We start from the raw sequence: 7305 nt of genomic DNA, 5'->3' as shown, positions 1-7305 counted from the left end.
TCAGGATGCAGAAGGAATACTGCAATTCTGAGGCCAGCCTGTGTTACAGAACGAGACTCTATCTCAAACAAAACAAAAACATGAAAAAAGATATTGCAGAGGACACAGATAAAGAGAGCACAGGGCAATGGCAAATAAGGGGAGTAGAGCTTCAAAGAGCACACCACACCCCTCGACTCTGCTACTGATGGAGCAGCTAGAAATGATAAACTAGTGTTATAAAGGATTTACCAATAAACTTGGTCTGGAAAAGTAAAGTTACACAAAAGCAGAATTTAGATAAAGAAATCCTGCTACAAATATGACTAGAAGATAAAGTAGTATACCAGCCAGATTTTCTAGAAACTAAAGAAAAATAAAGTTGTAACCCTAACATAAAGAGAACTTTAGGGCTATTGTAAAAGATTTGTCCACCAGGACTCCTGCCCATTAAGTTCTACTGCCATATCAAAAGGAGTACAATTCTTCCAGACAGAGAGACAGAATAACCCTGGTTAACACCTAAAGGAATAAAAAAAAAAAACTACCCAGGGGCTGTAAGCCAACAAGTCAATTTATTAGCATATGGAAAGATAAATATCATTTTGAAGATTCTAAGGCTATTTTATTAGTATACTAAACAAGCAAGAGAAAAAAATACATACATTACAATAGTATACAATACAGTCAGGTATTCTCCCATATTTTACTTTGAAGACTATTTTAGGACTGGGGAGACTGATTGGCTGTTAAGAATACAGGCTGTTCTTCCAGAGGATACAGGCTTGATTCCCACATTCCCTTGGTGGCTCACAACTACCTTTAAGAATCCAACATCCTCTTCTGGTTTCTGATGGCACTAGGTACACATGTGGTACACACACACACAAAAGCATCCAGATATATAAGATAATGATAAAACCTCATTTTTAAAAGTTATTTTAAAAAGCAAACCATGAGCTTGGTTAGCAGCAAAGGTCTTCAATCCCAACATTCAGAAGAAGCCAAAGCAGGTAGATCTGTGAGTTTGAAGCCAGCCTGGTTTATTTAGGGAGTTCCAGGGTAGTCAGGGATACACACACAGAGAACGTGTCTCAAAATACAAAAATAAATAAATTAAAAAAAACCAAAACAAAACAAAAGCAAATCATGGAAGCATAGCAGACACTACATGGAGCACAAACATGTAGTCCCAGTTACTCAAGAGGCTGTGACAGGAAAACTGCTTGATACTACAAGAAGTTCAAGATCAACTTGGGAAATATGTAGTAAGATCACATTTCAGAAAACAAACAAAAGGGGCTGGAAAGATGGTTCATTATTAAAAATAGGTTAGATCAATATGTAAGAGCTAACCAATAAGAGGTTATAACAAATGGGCCAAGCAATGTTCAAAAGAATACAGTTTCCATGTAATTATTTCGGGGCATAAGCTAGCCATGCGGGCGGCCAGGTGCCAGGAACATAGCCCGCCACTCTAGCCGGGTGGCGGGACGCAGCCCGCTGCTCCTATCACAACAGTTAAGACAGTGTACTACTACTTACCGTAGAGGACCTGGGTTCAATTCTAAGCACCCATGTCAAGCAGGTAATAAACCCTATAACTCCAGCTTCAGGGGATCTAATATCCTCTTCTGGACTCCATATGGGCACCTACACTCACATCTCACATGCACACACCTACATACATATCTACACACATATACATATAATTAAAATTAAAAATATATATTTTTAGGCGGAGGGTGGTGGCACATGCCTTTAATCCCAGCACACAGGAGGCAGAAGCAGGTAAATCCCTGTAAATTTGAGGCTAGCCTGGAGTTCCAGGACAGCCAGGGCTAAACGGAGAAATCCTGTCTGAGGGAAACAAAAAGAGACTATTCTGGGTACATGAGACCCTACCTCAGAAAAGCAAATGAAATAAAGGAGAGAGGGAAGGAAAGAGGATGAAGCCAACCGTCAAGGTTAAGTAGGCTTTTCACTCAGGTAAAGCCAGACCTTTGGCTAGGCTGCAGGGAAGACTTTCAAGACCTGTCAAAGTGAAGCTAAGTTGGTGACCTTATTAAGTATTTAGACAGATACACATAGGAAAGACACTATATACATGCAGGCTATGGGTATGGGCTTCTCAAGAGGGTACATTAAGGTGTCTTTACAACTGCTGTACTATGATGCTGTGGCTAAGTTTCAATGCTCTAAGTATGTAATTTATAATAAGAGTTATGATTAAGCAGCATATAAGATTTCATTTAAAAAAGTTAATGAATAAGTTAAGTTTTCTAAAGCATTTTTTCTTTTTTTTTTCAAGACAGGGTTTCTCTATATTAAGAATTTTCTTCTGTAAATGAAATTTTGTAAGATGGTTTCATGAACTGCACTGTTTAGACTCAAGATTACAAACATACCAGCCCTAAGTACACAATTATCTGTTTTTTTTAATGCTTTTGTTTAACATGTTGTTAGGAAATCAAACAAAAATGGGGGGGCAAAAGGAATTCAGAAACTCTGAATTTAACAGTGCCCAAAATAATTTGGGAAAATTCACAAGATACAATTCTTAGAGGTGAAATTCAATTTTGAAAGGAAAAAAAGAGGGGGTGTGTGATTATATGGTATAATGTACTTTACTGACCTCTACAGTTTATCTTAGCAACAACCCAAATGGTCATCAACTCACTGTGTACAATAACATAAATGAAACAAACTCCAAAACCACACTTCATAAAAGCATCAACCTAACACCCAGGAAGCAGAAACAGAAAGACTTTAAGTTCCAGGTTAGCCGGGGCTACACAGTGAGGCTGGAGAGATGGCTCAGTGGGTAAGAGCACTGGCTGCTCTTCCAGGGGACCTGGGTTGGATCCCAGCACCCACACAGTGCCTCAAAATAACGAGCTTTAATTCCATTCCAGGGGATTAACACCCTCTTCTAGGCTCTTTGGGCACTGAAGCACATGGTGTAGACATACATGCAGGCAAAACACCCATCATACACATAAAATAAAAATAAAAACCAAGGGGCTGGAGAGAGAGGGAGAGAGAGAGAGAGAGAGAGGGAGAGGGAGAGAGGAAGAGGAGAGAGAGAGAGAGAGAGAGAGAGAGAGAGAGAGAGAGAGATATTGATTAGAACTAAGAGCACTGGTTGCTCTTCTAGAGGACCCAGTTTCAATTTAGCACCCAGATGGCAGCTCACGACTGTTAATTCCAGTCCCAGAAAATTTAACACCCTCATATATGCATACAGACAAAACACTGATGCACATAAAAATGAACAAATCATGTAAAGAAACAAAAACTCAAAGAAAACAACAAGAGCAAAATGCTTCAATTTATGGCTAGTTATCAACAATTTATGGCTAGCCATTCAACTGCTGGCTAGTGAGTTAATGACACAGAAGGATAACCATGCACTGGCGACTAGTTATGTTTCCTGTCAACACCAAAACCCTTTCATTGAGCCTCTTCTTTTGCCTTCTACCTTTGAACTTTTGGTTCTCTTTCTTGATGTAGGAGGATCTTCTGTTTTGTGTTGATTTCATTGGTTAAATAAAGAAACTGCCTTGGCCTTTTGATAGGACAGCAGCTTAGATAGGTGGAGCAGACCTAACAGAATGCTGGGAAGAAGGCAATGTGGCAGACACCATGATTCTCCAGGCTGAGATGGACGTAAGTTAGAATCTTCATGGTAAGCCACGACCCGGTGGTGATACACAGATTGCTAGATATGGGTTAAAGCAAGATGTGAGAGTTAGCCAAGAAGAGGCTAGATATAAGGGCCAGGCGGTGTTTAAATTAATATAATTTGTGTGTTGTTATTTTGGTGTATAAGCTAGCTAGCCAGGCAGCTGGGAGCCAGGCTGTGGGAAGCGGCCTACCACTCCTTTTTGCAACACTTTCTCTCCTCCCTACCTCCAGGACCAGTACACAATACCAGTTCCATTTTATTACCCTTTAAAGAAAAGAATAAAGGTGCCAGTACCCTTCTGTAGTCCCAGCACTGGGGAAGCAAAAGCAGTACTACTGCCAGTTGGAAACCAGTGTAGATTACATAGTGACATCAGTCTAAAAAAATTAAAAACTGGGGGAAAAAAAAGGATAACAAAACAGTAGCCAAATTCTGAAATATTTTCCAACTCAGAAGAAAATGACAAAAGTAGAACTCCCAGTCCAACAGAGTTACCTCAAAGACTTGAGTCATGATATTTAGGAACTCAGTGCTCCTCTAGAATGGTCCTCCTATATCCATTTGGAACTAATTCTAGGAATGCCTTAGACAGCAAAATTCACAAATGCTCATGTTCCTTATGTGGAATGGAATAGTATTTACAAATAACATCTGTACACATTTTCCTATACATTTTAACCATTAACTCTAGAGCCGAGGTAATAGTCCACTCCTATAGTCCTAACTATTTAGAAAGCTAAGGCATAGAAGTTTAAGGCCAGTCTGGGCAAAGCAGCAAGATACTCCCCGCCCAAACACACACACACACACACACACACACACACACACACTCCCAGCCTAGCTTTTTGTAGGTACTGAGATGGAACTTAGCTCATGCTTGCACAGTGAGCATTTTACTCTCCTACGCACCTTATTCCCTTTGGTATATGTGTGAGATGTATATGCACATGTACATGTTTGTGTGTACATGGAGGTTAGAGGTTGATGGTGCACGTCTCTATCCCTCTCCACTTTTTTTTCCCTCCTTTTCAGACAGGAACTCTAGTTCTCTGGTTTAGCTAGACTGGCTGGCCAGTAAGCCCCTGAAATCCTCATGGCAATGCTTCCCTAGCACTGTGATTACAGCCATGCACTAGCTTTTGCATGGGTTCTGGGGATTTGAACTCGGGTCCTCATAATTGCAGCTAAGCGCTTAACAAGCTAAGGTCTCTAGCTCACTTCATTCCATTTGTTGTTACATGATGCCCAGTTTTATAGTTATATCGCATTTATCTGTCATATCTATTTCATGAATTTAGGGTTGTTTGTACTTTTTGATATATAATTATTTACTTTTTGTAAATAATGCTATTAAGGAGATTCACAGACAAGCTTTTGAGTGAATATATATTAATTTCTTTGAATGTACCATTGGTGTTCTTTGCATATTGAACCAATCATGGACTGAAAATGTACCGTGAACAGGAAAACTATCTATATTGAATAGGTACCTGACTTTTTCTTATCATTATTCCCCCAAACAATATAGTACAACATGTGGTGCACATTGTAAACCCAGTACTCTAGAAGCTAAACAGGGGATCTTCAGCCTGGCCTACACAGTGACACCTGTATTAAAACATCAAATCAGGGCTAGAGAAACAGGTTAGCAGTTAAGAGTGCTTACTGGTCAGAAGTTCAGTGCTTAGTACCCATGCCAGGTAGCTCACAACTGCTGTAACTCCAAGCTTCAAAAGATCCAAGACCCTCTTCTGATCGCTGTAGGAATTTAACATGTGCCATGTTGCATGCACACACACACCAAATACACAAGTCTAAAAAAGCAACCACACAACAAACTAAACAAGAAAAGTGTTTTGCACTGAGGAGACAGCTTAGGGGTAAAGCACTTACCAACCACTCATGAGCTCAAATCCCCAGAAACCATTTTAAGGGCAAGCACAGTAGCACATCTGTAATCTCAGTACTCCTACAACTGAGTATAGACAAAAGAATCCCTAATAGTTCATGGGCCAGTTAGCCTGGTGCAGCAAACAAAGACCTTGTCCCAAACAATCTGAAAAACACGAACTGACACCTGAGGCTGTCTTTTGACCTCTACACACATGCCATGTCACAAGTGTGCCCACACTCACATGAATAAACACACATACCACATAAAATAGAATAAACATCAAAAACATTTTCAAAAAAGATTTTTAGTACCCACTGAAAGATACTCTCTAAAATAAAAGTAAAATTAATGAGTATATAAGAAACAACACAAATAACCAATTATTCAACTAAAGAGATACAACTGAAGGAAGGTAGAAAGGTGGTAAAGCACTCAACCTAACAGAGCACTCACACCACAAAAATGCTCATTCATGTAACAAATTCAACATGTATACAGCACTTCCTATCTATATAATATATAAGTACCATGTGTCACACTCATGCTCATATCAATAATATAATAGTAACTGATAGTTACTATTATCATTCTCCTTTTACAGAAAAGAAAGTAAAGGTTTGGATTTAGAGAATGGGAAGATGGCTGAGTAGTTAAAATGCTCGCACATAAGCATGAGGACAAGAGTACAAACAGAACCCTGGCAAATGCCAAATGGGAGTGGAAGCTTGTCTGTAATCCCAGCTTCAGAGGACCCCCGGAATGGGAGCCTGTCTGGCTAGCAAAACTATACTGGGAAGCTCTGGGCTTGACGATTCTGCCTCAATGAACAAGGTGGAAATTGATTACTTACATCACCCTTCTGCCTGTGTGTTCGAGTATGCATGCGTGTGTGTGTGTGTTCAAGTATACATGCATGTGTACACTCAAGTCTTCAGACCTAGTAGCGAACCCCTTTACTCATCCTTCAGCTATCCTCAAGGCCCAGCATACATTTTTGTCTGTTTTGTTTTTCAAGACAGGGTTTCTCTGTGTAACCCTGGTTGTCCTAGAACTCACTCTGTGGACCAGGCTGGTTTTGAACTCTGGAGATCTGTTGGTCTCCACTTCCCAGAGTGCTGAGATTAGATTAAAGGTGTTTGCCACCACTGACCAGCTTCAGCACATGATTTCTTAACTATGGGTTGATAGGTGATACAATACAAAGTGGACAAAGAGATCCACCTGCTTCTGTCCCCTCAACTGCTGGAATTACAGGTGTAGGCCATCCCTACCCAGCTCAACTACACTGTTTTTACTGTGCATTCAAAGTTTTCTGCTTTTATGAAAGCCTACTGTTTTACAAACAAAACAGTTTTAAGGTTTTCCTATTGTCTTTTTTAAAAATGTTATTATCAAGAGTTCAAGGTAAACCTTTGCTACACAGTGAGGTCCTAACCTGGCTAACCTGGGATACATGAGACCCTATCTCAACAAACAAAACAACAACAAAAAACACAAGGAGGCAGGCATGGCAGCACATACCTTGAGTACTTGTGAGGTAGAGGCAAAAGGATCTCTATGAATTTGAGGACACTCTGGTCTACACAGAAGTTTCAGGCTAACCAGGGCCACAATGAGATCTCACAAAAAAAACTAACAAAAACAAAACAAAATAGAAAATCAAAAAGGTTAGGGATGTACCTAGGCTAGGAACTTCTCTAGTACACACAAAGCTCTGAGTTGGAAGCCGGGCGATGGTGGCGCA

This window comes from Microtus ochrogaster, chromosome 10 (assembly GCF_000317375.1).
Source record: "Microtus ochrogaster isolate Prairie Vole_2 chromosome 10, MicOch1.0, whole genome shotgun sequence".
Taxonomy (NCBI): domain Eukaryota; kingdom Metazoa; phylum Chordata; class Mammalia; order Rodentia; family Cricetidae; genus Microtus; species Microtus ochrogaster.
The sequence above is the reverse complement of the archived record's forward strand: the minus strand, read 5'-3'. Positions refer to the sequence as shown.